This window comes from Taudactylus pleione, unplaced genomic scaffold (genome assembly GCF_031769625.1).
Source record: "Taudactylus pleione unplaced genomic scaffold, aTauple2 ptg000612l, whole genome shotgun sequence".
Classification (NCBI taxonomy): Eukaryota; Metazoa; Chordata; class Amphibia; order Anura; family Myobatrachidae; genus Taudactylus; species Taudactylus pleione.
The window spans coordinates 4,788,440-4,812,833 of NW_028285014.1; the positions used below are offsets into that span (position 1 = coordinate 4,788,440).

Sequence of the window (24,394 nt, forward strand, 5' to 3'; positions counted from 1 at the left end):
AAAGGAAAGAGGTGCAAGATGGACTTGTCCCTCCCACCCACTCTTATGTGGGATACTAAAAAGGACATGCACAGGTTAACAAACCAATCACTTTAGCCACTAGGACTGATACTTTCATGGCTGAACTCCTTGGTTTGTTTGGGCCCCCACAAAACATTTTTTGGAAGGACTACCTTCAATTATTAAGGAGGAGGTTGATGATGAGGGTGTTGGTGGTGGAGATTGCATGTGCTGGTCCAAACTGCTGGTAGCTGATACTGGACTGCTTGTTATTAATTTACAAATTATAATTTTATTAAACCAATTACATGAACTCGCTGCAAATGATGTAACAGGGAGGAGGTGCCTAGATGGATCCCTTCCTCTGCTAACTTTGGCTTTACAAATGGAACAGATGCCTTCACAACTGTTGTCAGAATTTAGGTTAAAATAATCCCACACCCAAGACGTTGCTTTTCTGGCTTTCCTTTTATCATTAGCTAGAACTGCTGCCACTGGTGGCTGATTTACGCAAACCACATCCTTATCATCAACATCCACAGATAGGACACAAATTTCCCCCTCATCCTCCTTTTGCACCTCCTCCACACTATCATCCTCAGTTTTTGTTATTTCACCATCTAATACTAGCACAGCCGTCATGGCGTCAGTGATCTGCTGTGAAACTGGGTGACAGCTGTTATACTTACTTCCTCTATCAAAGTAATGTTTAATAGTCAATTGTTTTTTTAAATTACTTCCTATCACGAATGAGGATGTTGATGATGATGCAGGTGTTGGTGTTGGAGATCGAAGGCGCTTGGATCCCACAGAGAGGTAATAGGTAGGTGATACAGGACTTGCTACATTTTAAGTTTTGGAACTTGGCGACATACACTTTGATATTTGATGAATGCGCTCCAAGTGACGTAACAAGGAGGAGATTCCTAGGTGGTTTAGGTCCCTCCCTCTACTCACTCTTGCATGACAATGGTCACATATGGCTTGACAACTGTTGTCCGGATCAGGATGGAAATAATTCCACACGTGAGAAGTGGATTTTTTTGTCTTTTGTCCCGGCATGACAACAATGTGCTTTGGCTTTTTCAATCCATGGGCAACAGCTGTTGCCTTACTTACACAATGGACATCCTCGGCATCAACATCCTCATCACCAACAGGGGCTGGCTGGCAACTTTCATCCTGGGGGGCAAGCACAAGCATGTGACCCCAGCCCTTCTACTAAAAAACTGACAGGAAACTAGCTGTGAGAAAAAAACCCTGTAGGTGTGATTTCTCTAATATGGGTGTGGTTTAAATAACCAATAAAATCTACAAAAAAAAATTGTTATATATAACAGATATAATAAAATACAACACTTACCAGCCCTATCGGAGACAGCAGAGACTAGTTTACATACTTCTATAAAATACAGATAGCATTACAATAACCTCTACACAGTCCACAAAGTATTCCAAAAAGTATTTTAGTGTATTATAGTACAGGGCGCATTGTAGCAACTGATAAACAATACAATACATTTCTAGTGGATACTGAAGCAAGCATTCATTGCCTCAAATGGACAGCAAAGCAGAGCAAGGTCACAGGTTGCCTGCAGTCCCAAAGTTTGAAGATTGTACCAGCCTAGGGAACAGATGACACCCTGCCCCCAGCCCATTCCGCCCCATATCACCCCTTCTGAGCACACTCACACCGGGTGCAGGGACTCTGGCTAGGGTAAAGGGCTCGGTGTAACCCCCTCCCCCAGAACACCCACCATGTGCTGCCCACTTCTCTATGTGCCCTCTCTGTACCCTCTAAAGTACCCTCTCTTCTCTCTGTACCCTCTAAAGCTAGAACTCACCTTCTCCCTCTCTCATACACTGAAAGTTACCTGGCACTCTTTGGCAGCCGGACCCGACACAGGCTGAGACTGTTAGAGCTGCCCTGCTTGACCTTGTTGTTCCATCCTGGGAAATAAGATAGATGGAGTCATAGGCTAAACTACTGTAGGCATCTGGGAATAGGTGGCCTCAGTTACAACTATTAGTCCCGCCGAGACATCTTGCAAATCCTGTTGCTATAAAGGGGGTATGACCAACCACAGTAGTGTGGCTTCTCACACTCAGAAAAAATGCACTATGAAGATTTAGAATATGCATAGCAGCAGCATGCACAGAGGGAGGTGACATTCCTCACAGTATTTCCCACAATGCATTTTATACAAAACAGTATTGCCTCCAATTAATGTTATACCAAATATTAGTGCTCCCAATTCATTTTATGTCAAACATTTTATGCCCATAGTTCATTCTAGCTAACCAGTAGTGCCCCCAGGCCTCTCACTGTTATATAATAATCACTTGTATAATAATCTTGGGAGTCTTCTCTCCTCAATATAATAATAATACCACATATCAGTGTGTGCTGGGAGCTATGTTATTTCCCCCCATATATCACTGTACTGTTCCCTCTTCCTATATAATAATAATACCACATATCAGTGTGTGCTGAGAGCTGTGCTATTCCCCCTCTTATATCACTGTACAGTCTCTTCCCCGCTATATACTAATATCATATTTTAGTGTGTGCTGGGAGTTGTGTTATTCCCCCTCATATATAACTGTACAGTTCCTTTCCCCCTATATATTAATATCATATATTAGTGTGTGCTGGGAGCTGTGTTATTCCCCCTCATATATCACTGTACAGTTCCTTTCCCCCTATATATTAATATCATATATTAGTGTGTGCTGGGAGTTGTGTTTTTCCCCCTCATATATCACTGTACAGTTCCTTTCTCCCTATATACTAATATCATATTTTAGTCAGGCTTGCCGACATTTAGCTCCCTCCTTCCGGGAGGGAGCTGTCGGGATTACAGGGCTGGGGGCGTGACGTGGCCAAAGGGGGCAGGGCCTTGCACCTGACGTGGCATTGGGGGCGAAGCATGGGGCGTGACAGCGCGATCGCGTCATCATGGCTCCTCCCCCTCTGCACAATGCCGTGATTAATGGCATTGTGCAGCCGTGGGCGGAACCACGATGACGCGATTCAGCACGAATCGCGTCACCGGCCCACCTGCTGCCGGTGTTTTTACTTAAAAGTGCGGGGGGGGTGCGGCACATCGCCGGGGCCGGGAGGATTGCCTTCCTTCCTGGGAGGTCGGGAGCGGCACCCGATTTTCGGGAGGCTCCCGACCAAATCGGGAGGGTAGGCAAGTATGATTTTAGTGTGTGCTGGGAGTTGTGTTATCCCCCCTCATATATCACTGTACAGTTCCTTCCCCCCTATATATTAATATCATATATTAGTGTGTGGTGGGAGTTGTGTTATTGCCCCTCATATATCACTGTACAGTTCCTTTCCCCCTATATACTAATATCATATTTTAGTGTGTGCTGGGAGTTGTGTTATCCCCCCTCATATATCACTGTACAGTCCCTTCCTCCCTATATATTAATACATACCTGCCGACTTTCTGGCTGCTCCTTCCCTGAGGGAGCAGCCAGATCGGCAGGACGGGGGGCGTGGCCGAGACAAGGGGGAGTGGACGGTCGGATGACATCACTTGTGGGTGTTGGGGGGCGGAGTCCCGCGTTCGCGCCAGTTTGGCCCCGCCCCTGCCACAAATTGCCGGGGCCAAAAAGATAAGAATCGCATCACCGCCCCCCCCGCTGTGGGGGTTGCAGGGGTTATAGTGGGGGGATAGGAGGGGTGAGCGGCAGCCGGGAGAATTGCCTGCCTTCCCGGGAGGTCGGGAGCGGCACCCGATTTTCGGGAGGCTCCCGACCAAATCGGGAGGGTAGGCAAGTATGTGTTAATAATATCATATATTAGTGAGTTGTATTATCCCCCCCTCATATATCACTGTACAGTTCCTTTCCCCCTATATATTAATATCATATATTAGTGTGTGCTGGGAGTTGTTATTTCCCCTCATATATCACTGTACAGTTCCTTTCCCCCTATATACTAATATCATATTTTAGTGTGTGCTGGGAGTTGTGTTATCCCCCCTCATATATCACTGTACAGTCCCTTCCCCCTATATATTAATATCATATATTAGTGAGTTGTGTTATCCCCCCTCATATATCACTGTACAGTTCCTTTCCCCCTATATATTAATATCATATTTTAGTGTGTGCTGGGAGTTGTGTTATCCCCCCTCATATATCACTGTACAGTCCCTTCCCCCTATATATTAATATCATATATTAGTGAGTTGTGTTATCCCCCCTCATATATCACTGTACAGTTCCTTTCCCCCTATATATTAATATCATATATTAGTGTGTGCTGGGAGTTGTGTTATTCCCCCTCATATATCACTGTACAGTCCCTTCCCCCCTATATATTAATATCATATATTAGTGAGTTGTGTTATCCCCCCTCATATATCACTGTACAGTTCCTTTCCCCCTATATATTAATAATGTTGTATATCAGTGTGTGCTGGGAGCTGTGTTATTCCCCCTCATATGTCACCGTACAGACCCTTCCCCCTTTATAATAATTATACCACATATCAGTGTCCTGGGAGGTGATGATTAAAACAGACTCCCTGAGCTACACAAATCCCTGTCAAAAGGTCACTTGCCCTGCTTCTTTCCCTTGATTTTGGACAGTGCTCAGTGACTGAGCTACTCAGTGGTGCTCACTGGCTGCAGTGTGGTCATCGGTCAGGGAGGAAGAAGTGGGACTCTCACTCCAGTCCAGACTGCCACTTCCTTGTGGGGAGGAGCCACCAGGGAGCAAGGGTAAATAGGCAGTGTGCCATGCCTATAGGCTGCAGCAGCACTGCCATATCATAGTTAAAAGAGAAGTAGAGTTCTGCGGACCGCCCGTTTATCGAGTCCCCTCCTCCCCTGGCTCACTCATACTAGCAATTACTAAATGATGCTGCCGCGCAGGCAGGTTATATGCGGGCCATGTCCCTGGTGGTAATGCGATGATGTGCTGATCAATATTGAGAGCACCGTCGGCATTGTCAGTGGCCCTAGCACTGCAGTATTGCACCGGCCCGGGGGGGCACAGGGCACCCTGCCCCCTGGCCCAGTCCGCCCCTGATCACCAACATCTTCATCATCAACATTCTCATCATCCTTAGCGCCTTCAACTACCAAAATATCCTCCTCTTCCATGTGCAATTCCACAGAAGCATCATCAATGACTACGTTTGCAAGATGTTGACTGCCCTTCCCCACATTTACAGAGGGCACACAAATGTTGGAACTTGGAGGATCCTCCAGTACAGTAGTATTTAGGTCTGGCTCACACACGGCAACCGCGGACACACTTGCACTCTCCTCGGGGATTTGTGATTTCTATTTCTCAGGGCACACAGTTGTTTTTTCCAAAGGGCTATCAGAATCAGCAGTCTTCCTAAAGAAAGGCCAAGGCCTTATCCTTTCCTTCCCACTTCGTGTAGTGAATGGCATATTGCCTATATTTTGTTTATCGAAAGGCAAATTTCTTTTCAATTTTTTTTTCTTAACTTCAGTACAAGTAGCTTTACCATATCGATGGCGTGACTTAAGCCCTGGGGCATGGGCCTTCATAGAGGACGAGGGAGTTGATGAAGTGTCACAAACACCAATAGTGTAGCCAAGGTGCGGTTACAAAATTCACACACGTGCAGTCGTGCACACACACAAAAATATTAGACAAAAAAGACAATTGATTTTATTTTTTTTTCAGCTCCAGAACTTGAGCCCAGAGCACCGATTGATCACGAATGGAGTCGGGCAGCACTAGGTTGCAACTTGCGTTGCTGGCTGGATCTTGTGCGGTTAAGCCTAACACGCACGCACACAAACAGACAGTAAAAGATAAAAAAAAGGCAATTGATTTTTATTTTTTTTCAGCTCCAGAACTTTGGGCCTCATTCAGAGACGGTTGGAGGATGCAAGCGGTCGCTCAGAAACTGGGCGGCCGCTTGCATCCTGACCGCCCGCCTCTGTTGCGGTCGTTAGGCTGTGGGTTAACACCCACAGCTCTAACGACCGCTCCGGTGATGGTCGCGATGGTCTCTGAGACCATCGCGACCATCGGGGCTTACGACGAGACCCTAGGGTAGGGTCTCCCTTGTCATAAGCCATGGAGAGCTTCTGGCTCTGTCTGAGCCGGAAGCTCTCCACTGACATCACTAGTGATGTCAGTGGGGCCACCCCCAAACGGTAGGCGTTCCCATGGGAACGCCTCCGTTTGGGCTGCCACCCCCCCAGCCTGCCTTCCAAACGGGGCGAGCTGTCAATCAACATCGACAGCTCGCCCCCTTTGGATCGAGACCCGCTACGACTGGCGCTGTCGGTCTTAGCGGGTCTCATGCATGCGCACGACGGCGCTGGCACTGTCGTGCGCATGCTCTGTGGGGGGCCATCGACCCGGTCCGAGCGCATCGGTGCTAATGACCCCCTTTATCCCAGAGCACCAATTAATCACGACTGGAGTCGGGCAGCACTAGATTGCAACTTGCGTTGCTGGCTGGATCTTGTGCGGTACTGCCGTTAAGCCTAACACGCACACACACACACAGAAAAATATAAAAGACACTTTGATTTTTTTTTACTATATATATATATTTTTTTTAGAGTCCAGAACCAGCCCAGATGTATCTGCAGTTCTGCACCAGCCAGATGGACACAGTAGACAGCAAAGCACCAGCCCAGAATGGATCAGCACCACCAGCCCAGGACACAGCAGACAGCACAGACAGCCCAGATGGATCAGCAACAGCCCAGATGGACACAGCAAACAGCACAGTGACAGTACTGGCCCAGAATGGATCAGCACCAGCCCAGGACACAGCAGACAGACAGCACCAGCACCTCTCCCAGCCCTACACTACCCACCCTCCCTGTTCAGTCTCCACAGCCGGAGTGAAATGGCGTCCGTCACGTGGTCCCTTATATACTACATTGATCATAGTATATAATCGCAGACCGCGAGATTTCAGACTCTATAGTTTTGCCTCGGTTTGAGATCTGAGTCAGGTGGGAAAAATCGAGCCTGCTTGGATCCCAGTCGGATCTGCTAAATTCAGGTGGGTTCGGATCTCTGAAATCCGAACCCGCTCATCTCTAATTAATATACTGTAGGGACTAAATTATTTATTAACCAATTCTGCCCTTAGCTGTACCAAAGAGGAATGCAGGAGATAGTGGAGGTATCTCCTGCTTTCCATCCACTGGCTCCTGCAGCAGTCCTCCGCATATTTTTTTATGGGGATGGTACTTGACTAGAATCTTGCCTGCGTGGGCTAACGACATATTTAGATGGCATTATCCCTTTACCTGCTATGGGGCTGGTAAATCCCTCTCCAGTGGGTTGCAGGACGTCCCAGAGCCAATTGCAGATTTTGCCACTTTGCGTATGCGCAGCTGTATTGCCGTGCATGAGCAGAAGCCGCGAGGGGGTCCGTATGTAGAAGTAAAGCGATCATGAATAACGCCACATGGGTGAATAGGGTTGGGTACGGGATGCCGGTGCTTGGGATCCCTGCTGTCAAAATCCCGAAACCGGCTTCCCGTCTAGGTTACAATCCCGACACCTAGAGGTAAGTAAGCCTACCCTAACCCTAACCCTCCCTCCCCAGTGCCTAAACCTAACCTCCCCCTAGTGCTTAACCCTAACTCATAACCCTCCCCCGAACGCCGTTACTTAACTTCGGGATGCCGGCGCCGGGATTCTGACAGGTGTTGGGATCCCGGCGCCGGTATTCTAAGTGCCGGCATCCCCTTTGTCAGTATAATGACTACATTCCGGGTGAATATGATATGGTATCAAATGGATGGATATGTGCTAGGAGAAGACATCAATGAAAGACATAATAAATGCAGGAAGGTTTTGGAAATACTAAATCATAAAATATATGCACTTGCTGTTGTGCTAAATCAAGCAGGTTCTGGGCGTTTCAGTCCCTCTTTGAGTAACTTGTCCCCCTGCACTGGATGCAGGAATGAGTTTTTGCGGATTCAGAAAATTTGGGGGCTAATGGTAGCCCTGAACCACATAGGCAGCAGGCATAGACAGCAGGCATATGCACCACATAGACAGCAGGTATATGCATCACATAGACAGCAGGTATATGCACCACATAGACAGCAGGCATATGATGAACCACATAGACAGCAGACATATGAACCACATAGACAGCAGGTATATGCACCACATAGACAGCAGGTATATGCACCACATAGACAGCAGGTATATGCACCACATAGACAGCAGGCATATGCACCACATAGACAGCAGGCATATGAACCACATAGACAGCAGGCTATTGAACCACATAGACAGCAGACATATACACCACATAGACAGCAGGCATATGCACCACATAGACAGCAGGCATATGCACCACATAGACAGCAGGCATATGAACCACATAGACAGCAGGCTATTGAACCACATAGACAGCAGACATATACACCACATAGACAGCAGGCATAGGCACCACATAGACAGCAGGCATATGCACCACATAGACAGCAGGCATATGCACCACATAAACAGCAGGCATATGCACCACATAGACAGCAGGCATATGCACCACATAGACAGCAGGCACATGCACCACATAGACAGCAGGCATATGCACCACATAGACAGCAGGCATATGAACCACATAGACAGCAGGCATATGCACCACATAGACAGCAGGCATATGAACCACATAGACAGCAGGCTTTTGAACCACATAGACAGCAGGCATATGCACCACATAGACAGCAGACATATGCACCACATAGACAGCAGGCATATGAACCACATAGACAGCAGGCATATGGACCACATAGACAGCAGGCATATGGACCACATAGACAGCAGGCATATGAACCACATAGACAGTAGGCATATGAACCACATAGACAGCAGGCATATACACCACATAGACAGCAGGCATATGAACCACATAGACAGCAGGCATATGAACCACATAGACAGCAGGCATATGAACCACATAGATAGCAGGCATATGCACCACTTAGACAGCAGGCATATACACCACATAGACAGCAGGCATATGAACCACATAGACAGCAGGCATATGAACCACATAGACAGCAGGCATATACACCACATAGACAGCAGGCATATGCACCACATAGACAGCAGGCATATGCACCACATAGACAGCAGGCATATGCACCACATAGACAGCAGGCATATGAACCACATAGATAGCAGGCATATGCACCACATAGACAGCAGGCATATGCACCACTTAGACAGCAGGCATATGCACCACATAGATAGCAGGCATATGCACCACATAGAGAGCAGGCATATGCACCACATAGACAGCAGGCATATGAACCACATAGACAGCAGGCATATGCACTACATAGACAGCAGGCATATGCACCACATAGACAGCAGGCATATGCACCACATAGACAGCAGGCATATGCACCACATAGACAGCAGGCATATGAACCACATAGACAGCAGGCATATGCACCACATAGACAGCAGGCATATGAACTATATAGATAGCAGGCATATGAACCTCATAGACAGCAGGCTTATGTACTATATAGACAGCAGGCATATGCACCACATAGACAGCAGGCATATGCACTATATAGACAGCAGGCATATGAACCACATAGACAGCAGGCAACCTCACTGGTGTATCTACAGTGTAATGGGTGCAGAGTGTGCGGTACACAGGGGTCGCTCTTGGGGCAAGAAGATCTTGCACATGCATAGTAGACTGGTAAAGTAATATATCCTACAAGGGAAGGGACCCTGATGGAGACTGCACACAGGCCCCCTCCTTTGATAAAACACTCCTGGGCACAGGGGCAGAACTATGGGAGGCAATGGAGGCACCTGCTGCCGGGCTCCAGCACTGAAGAGGCACCTCCTACATTGCCCACAATATATTCACCCCACTTAGAGCTGTTACTATGTACCTAGAGTGTACCGTCACAGCTGCTCAATACATGGCACCTCTTCCCGGCACCTGGGAAGCGACCATACACTAGTGGAGAGCTCTGTGTCACACCATCAGCTGCCGCCTCCGTCTATTTATAGCCGGTCCCTACTCATTGGTGTCGATGCTCCTCAGCAGCTTCTTTTGCCAGTGTAAAACGTCCGGCGCCCCCTTCACCCACAACTCTCTGTCTCACTCCCCCATGGCATGCCTATATTCTGTGTGCAACTGTGGGTGTATCTGCTTGCGAAATGCTACATTACAGTGTCTGCAGCCATGACGGGGGGGGGCGACACCAAATTATAACTTGCCTCCGGGAATCTGGGATGAACTTACGCCACTGCCTGGGCAACCTGTATACAGCCTGATGTATCAATAAAGGGCTCTAATGACAGTGACATGTTACATGGTTCATTCATTGCGGGAACACAGCGATTTGCTGACACTTTACAAATGGAGCTGAGTGAAAAAAAAACGAAAATCTAAACATGATCCTTTAAATATAAAGAGAAGAACATTCGCTGCTATCAGACATTACAGCTGTCAGGCGCAAGCGAGGTCTAATCAGCCCACATATCTTCAGACAACATACATAAGAAAGAGTAACGAGTTTATTTATCGTGAAAGAGGCAATCAGACAGCAAGCACATAAAGAGGCTGAGAATATATAGCTGATTTCTCATTTGTAACACCGTGCACAAGTCTTCGGGAGCATTACTAGACACATCAGGGGTCATTTAGAAGCCGGTGGAGCAGTGCAGAAGTCCTGCAAATGTTTTTGGGACATCACACGACTGCGTTACACATACTTAGCTAGATTTATAGCAATCTATTTATTTATTTGGTTGCACAATACTTACTAACTGTCCTTTGACATTGTCTATTCCCTGATCTGCCGCTGGGAATCTGACATCATAGACATGTACCTAGTTGTGATATTACACTGAGGGTCTGATGCAGAGGTGGAAGTTAATGCCGCCGAGACTGCGTCTTTTCCGCAGTGCCTCTACTTTTTTTATGCTAATATCACGGCTGATGGGATATGTACAGAGACGCCCACCACCTGCTGCGCTAATCTGCTGCTGTATGTGATGTACAAAGAAGCACCATTGGTCACACCATCGGACATTGGGCCTGATTCAGAGCCGGACACTATTAGCGCTCGCTCGTTCAGAAAAAGGGGGTGGCTATTCAAATGAACCGTTCGCTCTTTGCGGTCTGTTGACACCTCCATGTCTGAACGAGCGAACAAAACATGCGGACGTTTATTTGAAAAATACGCCCCCTGGCCACTCGCATCAGACGTCATGTCCGCTATTTATTAGATTAATCGAGTACATCGAACAGCGTATGAACTGCTCGCTATTCTTGTGGCTGGTTTTTCCTACCACTATATTGCGAGCAGTTCTGACTATAAAACAACCAGGGGACGTGGTCAATGACGCTGCTGTTTTAATTATGCACACCCATAAAACGCCCGTTTTGACCTTTAAGCACGCCTGCGTTCTTAATTCCACTCCCCGTTTTCAAGCACCTTCCCCTGTTACCACCCACATACGCCTCCTCCTGTCACTCAAAATAGCAGGCATTTGCTATATACAGTAGCGAACAAACAATTTTCGGCCGCACTGACTGGTTCGCGCATGCGTATTATAAACCGTACGCATGCGCAGATGGGCGAACATCGTTCGGAACGAGCGTACTGCCGCTTACGAGCGGCTCTGAATCAGGCCCATTGTCCATCTGAACATTGGCCCTCATTCAGAGCCGGACGCTCTGAGCAGAGCGCACGCTCTGAATGAGGGCCGTCCTCCATAATTATGGAGCGTCCTCCTGGATGCTCGTATAGCTGTGGGTCACCACCCACAGCCTATACGAGCGTGCAGGTTGATGGCCACGATGGTCTTGACCATCGCGACCATCGCCACTGCGAGACGGAGCCTGCGGTTGAGTTTCTCAACCGCAAGGCCCGGAGTGATTTTGGCTCTATCAGAGCCAAAATCACTCCAACTGACATCACTAGTGATGTCAGTGGGCCGGCTTCTGACGGTAGGCGTTCCCTTGGGAACGCCCCCGTCTGGGAGGCACGCCCCCGGCACGCCCACCAAAGGGGCGTGCTGTCAATCAACATCGACAGCACGCCCCCTTTGATCAGACACAACGAGCGAAAGAAAGTCCTTCGCTCGTCGCGTCTGGCGCATGCGCACGACGGAGCTCCCGCCATTGTGCGCATGCGCAGTGCACACCATCGACCCACTTGCGAGTGGGTCTGAATCAGGCCCATTGTTCAGTGCAACTGCAAATAAAGACACAGTGACTGACCGCAACATGCCTGTGACACGTCTTCGTCTGACCACCTCCCCTATTACCACCCCGTAACACCCACCGAAATTGCCTCTCTCTGCATTCAAATTCGCCCTGGGCCTGATTCATTACGGATCGCAATTGCTAAAGCGCACGCAGATGGGCGATTGTTGCGTACTGTGCCTGCGTATGCTTCGCAGTGCGCATGCGCGAAGGCACCACTGCGATCGCACTGCATGGACATGCATAAATTAGCCATTGCGACGGCATACGAAGCCTGAGCTATCACTGCGTGCAACGAGGTTAGCAATTTCTAAGTAAGGTCAGGGCTGCTGTAATTCTGCGTGAGGGGCCGATGGTACTCGATGTTACCGATGTTTATGGAGGACTGCAAGGTATTACGGATGTCAGATAGTGGTAGTGGGAGGCAGTGGGTGTGTCTCTATGCTGGCAGTGCGATGACATTGCAATAGCAATCATTAGCATATTTTCTCAGCAAACCTGCGTGCGATTACGGAGCTGCAATCGCAATAGCGATCCTTAATGAATCAGGCCCTGTGTTCTCTGTCAATAAGCATCGGAACACATGCACAGTTCAACTCAGATGCATGTGCAGACTGAAAGCATCAGTATCTTGCGGTGAGGTCAGTGGATGGTGAGGCGCTGGCTAGTATCAGATACACACATATGGGGTAAATTTACTAAGATGGGAGTTCTATTTCAGAAGTGATGTTGCCCATAGCAACCAATCAGATTCTATTATCTAGCACCTTCTAGAAGATAATACCTGGAATCTGATTGGTTGCTATGGGCAACATCACTTCTAAAATAGAACTCCCATCTTAGTAAATTTACCCCATATAGTATTAGGACCATACATGCCTACCCTCCCGGTATTCGTGGGAGGCTCCCGATTTTTCGGGCAACCCCCCGCACCCCCAGAAGGTAGGCAATTCTCACGCATTCTGCCCACTTCCTAGTGAAGTGGGCAGAATGAGGAAAATTCCCATGGCGTTCGCGGGTCTCCGTGTAGGGGGCGGGGCTTATGACCTGATTCTTCATGAATCATGTCATTTGGCCTCGTCCTCTATGTAAATTCCAGCCAATCGCAGCGATTTTGTCGAGAGGGGCGGGGCTTAATGATGCAACTCGTTAGGCCCCGCCCCTGTCACCACCCTCCTGCTTCTCTTACCCAGGCTTCTCCTGGGAAGAGATATTAAAAGGTAGGCAACTATGATTAGGACCCAAAAGAGGTACCTTAAATCCACCATTCAATTGGCAGGTTGCATAATAACATATTTTCCCCTGTATCTCAACAGTATTTACAGCACAGGAATACTCGAAGCCAACAGCCCAATAACTACAAATGCTTTCACCTGTACCTGAGCAACTCAGGATTATTAGATAATGCAATATGTGGTTATACTCATGTAAAAAATCTAATTTATTTCAGTTAAGACCTAACACTAAAACATATTTAAATATGTTGTCCAGGGCTTCGGTTTACCTAATAGGGGGTGCTGAGCTATAAAGTTAACGGAAGTCCTCAGAAAACAAAATAGCCACTTTGGGGCATAGTTATCACAATCCGTATCTGGGCTGTGATAAATCCGCCAAATATCGCAATAGGATATTTTAATACATCACAAGGATGTATCAAAAATCGCATGCAGGGACAGAGTTTGCGATAAAGCTCTGTCCCTGCGAAACCACTTCACATATTTTTCACTGTATTTTCCGCAAAAATACAATCAGTATGTGTCCGCAGTCCGCACATGGGGATAGAGGGCCTGATTCAGCAGGGATCGCAGTTGCTTATACGCACGCAATCGGCTGATTGTTGCGTTCCGCGCATGCCTATGCATCAGTGCTCGTGCGCGAACCGGCCGCTGCTATCGTGACTGCAATCGCAGTGACTACACAGACCCATCGCAGAGTGATTGACAGGAAGTGCCGTTTGCGGGTGGTGACGGGGGGTGGTCGGCCAAACACAGGCGTGCCAGTGCATTTCAACGGCATTGCAGGGGAGTGCATAAATTAGCCACTGCGATACAATACTCAGCCTGAAGCCTCATAGCGTGCGCTGAAGTAATCAATTCCTGAGTAAGGTCTGACCTGCCTTAGCTGCGCGTGAGGCTTCGATGTTACTCGATTGCACCAATGTTTTTGCAGTCTTACTAAATATTACGGATGTGCGTGTAGGTGAAGTGGGCGTTCTTATGTAATGCTGCGGCGGTATTGCGATCACTATGGATTAGCATATATTTGTAGTAAAACTGCGTGCGTACACTAGATTGCTAGTGAATCAGGCCCACAATCACTGTCAGTGCTGGATCTGATGCCCAATCACATCTGTCTGCTTGCCTCCACCTCTGAATCAGGTCCTTAATGCAAAGAAATGTCACATGATTGTCTTTGAAGAAAAAGCCTCCATGAAACTTGTTAACATATTGGATGGGATGCATGACACATCGCAATTTGCATGCGATGCATCCCGCCACTCATCGCATGCATGCTAGCATTAATTACGCTGGTATGCATGAAGAGAGTCACAAAGGACAGCTCTCCCAATAAGAGCTGTCCTTTGCGAGAGAAGGACTTCCAAGTTAATGACCTACTGTAGTAGTACCTCTGGTGTCCTTCTGCACCTGCACAGAAGAACACACACCCCGCGGGGGGTGCTGGGAGGGACCCGATTAGATCCCTCCTAGGGGGCCATTGTGTTATAGAAGCCCATAGACTTTGACACCTATTTTTCATCAAAAATTGACTCCATACGTCAGGACATTATATCCCAACAGACCCTCAGCACTCCTCTACCTACCCTGACCACCCCTTCCCATCCATCTTACCGACTGACATCCATCTCCCCTGTATCTGGAGGGGAACTCATGGACCTCATCCAATCCTCCCCCCCTTGACCCTATCCCTTCCTGTCTCCTCCGCTACCTTTCTCCCCTTGCCTATTTCCATCTTGCCCACCTCCTCAATCTATCTCTGTCATCTGGCACTGTCCCTTCTGCAGTCAAACATTCCCTACATCTCTGCCATTCTTAAAAAACCTACCCTCGATCCTAACACTCTCTCCAACTACCGAGCCATCTCTCTCCTCCCTTTTGTCTCCAAACTCCTTGAGCGTGTTGTCTACAACCGGCGTACCATCTTTCTTTCCTCCCACTCCATGCTTGACCCATTTCAGTCTGGCTTCCGTTCTTTCCACTCCACTGAAACTGTCCTTATAAGAGTCAGCAATGACTTCCTTGCTGTCAGATCTAATGGTCACTACTCTGTGCTCATTCTCCTTGAACTCTCTGCTGCTTTTGACACAGTGACCCTCTCCTCATGCAGATCCTTCACTCTCTTGGTCTATGTGATACTGCCCTCTTCTACCTCTCTGACCATTCTTTCTCTGTTTCCTCTCAGGTCTCCTCTTCCCCCCGTTTCCACTAATGGTAAGTGTTCCCCAAGTTTCTGTTCTCCTTTTCTCCCTCTATACATCTTCTGTAGGTGAACTCATCAGCTCTTTTGGCCTACTATATCATCTCTATGCTGATGATACTCAGATCTACCTTTCCTGTCTAACCTCTGCCCCTCCCTCCTCACTCATAGCTCCAACTGTCTCTCTGTTATCTCTTCCTGGATGTCCCATCGCTTTCTTAAACTTAACATGTCTAAGACTGAGCTGATCATCTTTCCACCCTCCCGCATAACCTCACTGCCCACAATTTCATTATCTATTAACAGCATAACTATCTCCTCTAGCCCTCCAGTGCGCTGTCTTGGAGTTATCCTTGACTCCTCCCTCTCCTTCAAACCACACATTCAGCACCTCTCACAGTCCTGCCGCTTCCATCTCAAAAATATTTACAGCATCAGACCCTTTCTCACCCTGGAGGCAACTAAGACCCTCATCCACTCACTGGTCATCTCCAGATCAGACTATTGTAACCTCCTCTTATCTGGTCTCCCTGACTCCAACCTCTCTCCACTGTAATCTGTTCTCAATGATGCTGCTCGGCTCATCTTCCTCTTCAAAAATGCTACATCTGACTCCCCGCTCCTACAAGCTCCTCTTCCCCTTCAGAACCCAATTGAAGGTTCTTACACTCACTTATAAACCCCTCACCCAATCCTCTCCCATTTACATCTCTTATATCATCTCACTTCGCACTCCTGCCTGCCCACATCACTCAACTAATGCATGATGCCTCTCTCGCCAACTGATTACTTCTTCCCACTCCCGCCTCCAAGATTTTGCCCATGCTTCTCCCTACCTATGGAACTCTCTCCCTCTCCCTATCAGACTCTCCACCTCTCTACAAATCTTCAAACAAGCTCTCAAGACCCACTACTTCATCAAAGCTTTCCAACTCTCATCCTAACCTGCTGCTCCATGCTTCTTCCTCACTGTCTACCCCTTCTGTGTCAACCCCTGTCTGTCTGCTTCTCCCCTTTAGAATGTAAGTTCTGACAAGCAGGGTCCTCTTCCTTCATGTGCTTCTCCTTCCTTTACTCATATGATCATCTACTCCAAAACCCCCACAAGGGCACTGAACACTTGGTAGCTGACGCCCTGCTGCTTTTGAGTTGTATGATCGCTATTGCAGCAATGTTTATAAACTATGTCCTTGTTTTGTACTGTAAGTTGCTGTCTTCTTGTTTGCTCAGTTGTTTATGTACTTTGTGAGGCACCGGGAACCCTTGTGGCGCCTTATAAATAACGGTTAATAATAATAGACTGAAGATGAAGATGGTGTTGACCACTGCATCCAGGCCAGAATGTATCGCATTCTGGTACTTGGGGCATATGATAAAAGTGGTCAAACCCCCCGAAAACAACAGTTTCAGGGGTCTGACAGCATTTCTGACATTGGTGCATACCACCCATTGAGTGTAATTGTCACCTGATGAAAGTGCGAATTTTCTCGTGCGTCTGTAGTCTGTACCTTATTCATTACAAACCTTGCACCTTTCTGTTAATATGGCTTCTTTCGAGAAAGTTTTAAATGGCGTCCTATTTTTATGTGTAGGAACCTTGCTGTGTCTGTTACCCTCACACATGGATTGGGACATAAAAATACTGTGGAATGTCTTATGGAGCAAACACGTGAAGCAGAGTTTCCCAAACTCCGCCATTACAGTCCAGGTTTTAAGGATATCCAAGCTTGAATCCAAATGGTTAAATCAAATTGACTGCGGTGCTAATAGCCCCCATACACCTACACGATTTCTGGACGATTACACAATTTTCAAGCAATCATAAGATGGATCTTGTGAAAATCGTGTCTCTTTTTAGTAACTTACGATCCGATGCTCGGTCCCGCTGTTCGTACAATCGTGTCTTCTGATCATATGTGCAGCACATCTTGCCCGTCGTATCCGTATGAGGATTGTGCTGTTTATTTTGTTCATGCGATCCATCGTGTGGCATTTCAAGTCATTTCAATGACTGTTTCCGTGATGAGCCCCTGATGAGCCTGTGAGACAAAGGATCGATCTTACGACTGATCCTGTGCTAGAAAAACAACAAACATGCTGCAGGGACTGCCAGGGTGCTCCGGGAGAATCGTAGGGAAAACGTATCATTCATCTGATCTTATGCTGGTCGTTTATGTGTATGGGCCCTATTAGTCACCTGTGCTCAAGCATGGATATCCTTAAACCTGTACTGTAATGGTGGAATGTGGAAAACCCTGATATAAGGATGAAGAGCCTATTTAACTACTGGAACTGCTAAAACAAGATTTTGTTTTCTGGACCATAGAGTACAATAGAAAAATCTATATCAAACGAGAGAGTGGATATTAGATGGTGCTCCCAATAGGGGGCACTAAAAGGGCAAAAGGCACAAATTTTAGAATTACCTCATTTTAACTATTTTATCTGCTTCCACTTGGTGCATAATTTAAGGGATTATACAGTATAGTACTGCAGGCATAAACAAATGAAATATTAAAGCAAGAAAGTATGATGCGTAAAATAAAGGTAACACCGATCTTCCTTCCTTTTTTCAGTTATAAGCATGCTTGCCTACTTTTGAAAATGCATTTCAGGAACATTGTGATAGCACCACCTATGAGCGCGGTGGTAAAGTGGACATGTACTGCTACATCTGACATGCCCTGTGTCATAACATTGATTTACATCCATATGTACAGGAGCACCAAAGCAGTTATTAAGATCTGCTTGTTGATGAAAACACACTGATACTTTTCAGAAAATACATGTAACCATAGGGATCATTGTGCTTTGTAACCAATGCAGGGAAATTATGCTAATGATCCCAATTAATTTTTTTTTTTTTTAATATAAGAGCTAGATAATGGGGGTAAGGTGCAATGAGGGAGGTTACTAGACTTTTCAGGGAGTCAGGGAGATTGCTACTATTTCAGGAAGTCTCTCTGACAATCAGAGAGAGTCGGCAAGTATAGTTATAATAGTTTAAAGATGGACAAGCTGTTTAATGGCCTGATTCAGAGTTGTACGCTATTGCACAGTAGTTGTGTCTTTGGATGCAGCTACTGTGCAGTAATATGCTAATGCTGCATGAGGCGTCTTGCGCAAATAGATGCCTCCTCCCGGATTCTGTGACCCGCAGCAGTGTCCAAAGATGCAGCATTGGATCACTCTGCGTGACCATTGATCATCTGAGTATCTTTCAGCTTACTGAATATGGCCCGTGGATCATGCAGGAGCTTGCTGTACAGGGGCCCAGGATTTCTCTTGGCAGCCTAGATTGCACCTCTCAGTGCGGTAGAGTCAGCAGCAGTGGTGGCCACCCCTTGCCTATGTTCCAGTCCTCTCCTTCCCCCGGGTGTCAGCCTGTCACTCACATAAGAACCTCTGCCCCCCTAGACAACATAAGGAGTTGCTGCTGCTGAATGGAGCCTGGTAAAGTTATGACTTTTTAGTGAGGAGAAAGGATTATTGGATGGGTGAGTGTGTGTATAGGAGGTGGGGTGTGTGTGTTAATGAGTGCAGACAGGTTTTGTGTGTGTTGGGGGAGGGGAGTTATTGAGTGCTGGCAGGGTTGGTGTGTGTGTTTGTGGGAGGGGGGTTTGGTTTAATTGAGTGCTGGCAGGGTAAGTGTGCGTGTGTGATGTTGATGAGTGATGGCAGGGTGAGTTTGTGTGTGCATTAAGTTAACGAGCAGTGGCAATGAGTGTGTGTTAATAAGTGCTGGCAGGGTGAGTGCATGTGTGTGTTAATGAATCCTGACAATGTGTGTGTGTTAATGAGGTCTGAAAGGGTTAGTGTGTGTCTGTGGGTTAATGAATGCTGGCAGGATGAGTGTATTTGTGAGGGGATTTAATGGGTGCAGACATATTGGGGCATGGCTGTGTGGCTGGGGACATGGCTATATGGCATATAAAGAATTTGGGGCACATGCATGGCATATGTATTGGGGGCATTATGTGACTTAATTAATGGCTATATGGCACACAATAAATTTGGGGCACAGCTGTGTGGTATATTATGTATTGGGGCTCAAATGTGTGGAATATTATATATTAGGACACAAATGTGTGGCATGTTTTATGTATTGGGGCATTGATGTGTAGCATAATTATAAAGTGGGGATACAGTTGTGTGGAATAAAATGCATTTGTGACACAGATGTATGACTCATTATAAATTGGGACAATGTTATGAGGTACATTGGGATTTTGGGGCTCTGCTGTGTGGCATATTAGTTAGGGCATTTCTGTATAGTATATTATGAAATTAGGACACTGCTGTGTGGCATATTATAAATTGGGGCACTGATGTGTGGCATACTATGAATTGGAGGGAGCAGGGACAGCAGGTGAAATGTTGCCTAGGGCAACCAGTAAACTTGCACCGGCCTTGCCGTGCCCACCAGGGGGTATGGCCTAGTGGGCTTGAGGGATGGGACATTTGAATGCTGGGAGGTATGGTACTGTATCTAGTGTGACTTTGCTTTGCACATACTCAGAAAGAGAATGCATGCATACAGTATGTGCCTATGCAGACAAGCACAACTCTTGCACATATCAAACCTTGCTATGATAGAGATGGAATGGGTGTGTGCCTGTTCACACAAATCCAGCCCATGCCCAGAAAATCCAGCCCAATGATTATGGCCATATACGTCTGTTAGGAGGCAAGCTACAGGGCAAGTACAAGCAGACACCACAGATGATGATGATGATGATGATGATGACTATAGACATATGCTGCAGAGGTACACAGTACTGCATCATGGTGTGACATTTACACATCTAACAAATTGCCTTATATAGAGGTGTTCACACGTCATTGATTTTTGCTTAAGAAGATATGTACTTCCATACTCCACATGGGCCCCAAAGATGTGTATATAGGGCCTGATTCAGACCCGCTCGCGAGCGCATAGCGGTCTACAGGCGGATTTTTAAAAAACAAAATGAGTGAGCGCCTCTGAATCAGGACCATAGTCTGTTGCATCTTGCTCATTTGCATCTCCTTACACCCAGCAGGACGGGACACGGCAGGCAGGAAGGGTACTCCAAGGGTAATTCTGATATAATTACCCGTGGACGTATCTAGAGATCTGTCTTTAAGGTGTCTCTGAATGACTGATTGCATATAGACCTACAGTACTGACCGGTTAGTACTTAATTTATTAGCATGGTAAGTAGCATCCATCTATTCACATTACTTAATTGACATGTTCATTTAAAATACTGCAAATATGGAAAACAACAGATGTTTGTATTTAAATTAATTTGATTTTTGTATTTCATGTCAGTAGCAAGCACCGTAGCAAGGCTCAGGGGTGACCTGTGGTTGCAATCCCCCCCCCCCCCAAGCACCGGCAAGTGACATTGCAATGTCACACAACAAGCACTAGAGGAGCAGATAGATGGGTACTGGGTGCATCCTAAATATGCACCATGCACATTTCTATGTCGTGGACGTATGCATGTTTCTTTTGCATGCGTTTTTTCCTATGTAAAGCACAACATCAGGGCACAACTGGGCCCCTTATTCAGGACTGTCCTACATTGAAAACAGTTAGGACTTCTGTCCTAGCTGCCTGGACCAGTGGAAAGCCCCAGGTTTTCTAGCACCCTGTGGGAGAATTTTTGGAGTACCCCTCCCCCATCCACAGTAATAAAAAACACACATTGGCCCCTACAGGGGAAAAAAAAAACGTACGCATTGGCACTACAGGGAAAACCACACACGTTGGCTCTACATGGAAAACCACACACATTGGCTTTACAGGGAAAACCACACACATTGGCTCTACATGGAAAACCACACACATTGGCTTTACAAGGAAAAACCACACACGTTGGCTCTACAGAGAGAAACCACACACATTGGCTCTACAGGGAAAGACCACACACATTGGCTCTATAGGGAAAGACCACACACGTTGGCTCTACAGAGAGAAATCACACACGTTGGCTCTACAAGGAAAAACCACACACATTGGGCTTCATTCAGAGGCGGCCGTACGGTCTACGACCGCACGGCCGCCTCGATGTTTGTCCAGTGCGCATGCGCACGAGGGAGCCACCCACAGCTTCTCTAGCGACCAGGGTGATGGTCGCGATGGTGATCACCATCGCGACCATCAGGGCTTGCGACCAGACCCTAAGGTTGGGTCTGGGCACTCGCAAGCCCCAGGGAGCTCTCTGCTCTGATGGAGCAGGAAGTTCCCTACTGACATCAGTGCGGCCGCCCACAAAATGGTAGACGTTCCTTAAGGAACTCCTCTGATTTGGAAACCACCCCCCTGGCCTGCCTACAAAAAGGGGCGAGCTGTCGATCTTCATCGACAGCCGCCCCTTTTGTAGCGAGCTCCGGAGCGAGAGACCTTATCTCTCGCTATGGGGCTTGCGCACTCGCAGTGCGGCCGCTGCGTGTGCGCAGGGCTACCCTTCAACCCGGTTGCGAGCACATCGGTGCTTGCGACCGGGTCTGAATGACCCCCATTGTCTCTACAGGGAAAAACCACACACATTGACTCTACATGAAAAAACCACACACATTGGCTCTACATGGAAAAACTACACACATTGGCTCTACATGGAAAAAACACACACATTGGACCTCATTCAGAGGAGGTCACAAGAAGCGATCGCTCTCTCTGAATGAGGACGGGCACGTCTTTTTTTTTGGTGCAGCCTCCTGGTCGCAAGCTAAGCTGTGGGTTGCCACCCACAGCTTCTCTAGCGACCAGGGTGATGGTCGCGATGGTGATCACCATCGCGACCATCAGGGCTTGCGACCAGACCCTAAGGTTGGGTCTGGGCACTCGCAAGCCCCAGGGAGCTCTCTGCTCTGATGGAGCAGGAAGTTCCCCACTGACATCACTGATGATATCAGTGCGGCCGCCCACAAAATGGTAGGCGTTCCTTAAGGAACTCCTCTGTTTTGGAAACCATCCCCCTGGCCCGCCTACAAAAAGTCTCTACAGGGAAAACCACACACATTGGCTCTACAGGGAAAACCACACACATTGGCTCTACAGGGAAAACCACACACATTGACTCTACATGGAAAATCCACACACATTGGCTCTACATGGAAAATCCACACACATTGGCTTTACAGGGAAAAACCACATACATTGGCCCCACATATCCTAGCTGAAGTACCCAGCATTGCCCAGGTTTTATTATGTGATGTCATCCAAATCCATCCAGTGGAAGGCTCAGAACAGGCTCCCCGGTTTAAAGTTCTGCCAAGCGCCCCCAGGTCAAAGTTCTGCCCAGTGTACAAAAATGGGAGGTCCGACCGGGACCTTAAGCCCCCTAAAACCTGTCCAGAATCCAACTGGGACCATCATGTATCTAGTCGCACAAGAATAACTCCTAACAAGGAGAATAAAGGCCCTCACATTTATATCTTCCAGAAATCAATGTAATCAAATGAGGGGTGCTACCATGGACATCTATAATATAGTTACCAAAAAAGAAGAGGAAAGGGGTGAAATGTCCCTAGTGGTGCACATAATTTTATTTAAAATATAACTTTTATTGTTCAATATTATAATACAGAAAAACAGCGAAAATTAGTTAAAAAATATATAGCAGTGTGTATGAAATAAAGAAATGTGATTAAAAAAAGCGGCACATTAATATCCCCAAAATCAACGTCACAATAAGGTGGTTGTAGTAAGTTATGACATCCAGCATGTATCACATGCAATAGAAGTGGCTGATTATACAAGGTAGAGCATGGAAGCGAAACGCCGCGTCTGTTAGCGGCGCATTTGTTTATACCCCTAATGTCTTGAAATAAGCGATTACATCATGTGTTTTAGTGAGAGTCATATGTGATTGTCTTGAGATGGGTCTTAATATACGTGACTCTTACTATTAAAAGTTCTGTCATACTGGATAACTGTGATCAGTGTAGTGCAGTGTTCCCACAGCATTACACTGTGTGCTACATTTGCATATCTCCCAGCATCATCTGTATGTGCGTTAAAAGATTTACAATACTGTGTTCAAACTGGGAGTTTCTTTGCAATAAATATATTTTGATATCACTCCTGGGCGTTATATCAGGCATATAAGGGTGATAGACAAGCATTTTAGTAAGTGACCTATACATGTATCACTATAACCATATTAGTGATTTATGAGAATCACTTTTCAATTAACAATCCTTGTATGTGTACTAAATGGTAGAATTACTCTGAATACACTTAGGGGACGCATCTCATTACTTTTGTCTTAGTAATTGAAACTAGTGATGGGAAATGTAGTTCATTTTGGTGATCAGTTCATTATGATGTAGTTCGCTGAAAAGAATAGTTCAAATGATCAGTTCATGTAGTTCATTTAGGTCATTACATCACTGACTCTGAAACACTGCTGAGAGAAGTGATTGGAAACCTAGAACTAGTCTATTACACAAACAGTAGGGATTTCAACTACTAGCTCATTAGGTGAGTTATAGTCTTGTACAAATGGTCAGCTTTTTTTAATATGTCTGATCTTTTAATATTTTTAAAAAGCAATATATAACAAACTACTAGTAGTAGTGACATGTTTAGCGCTGCAATGTTAATTTAATTGTTGTTATATTTTTTATTTCCATAATATACAAGTGAGAGAGACCCAAATTCAGAGTATGGTAACGAGTCACTTTTTTTTTCTTTTAAAATACAGTAATTGCAAGGAACAAAAATTTTGCCTCAT

The 24,394-nt window shown here is 46.6% G+C and overlaps 1 long non-coding RNA gene across 1 annotated transcript in view; it reads left to right on the plus strand.

Moving 5' to 3' along the window:
* The window catches only part of LOC148480495 (uncharacterized), a 105,930-nt gene extending 95,620 nt beyond the window's left edge, over window positions 1–10,310 (plus strand). Inside the window, exons 2-3 of the long non-coding RNA XR_015871979.1 lie at window positions 5,684–5,825; window positions 6,577–10,310. This is a non-coding gene — a long non-coding RNA (uncharacterized LOC148480495). The remainder of the gene's footprint in view (window positions 1–5,683; window positions 5,826–6,576) is intronic.
* Window positions 10,311–24,394: the final 14,084 nt, after the last annotated feature.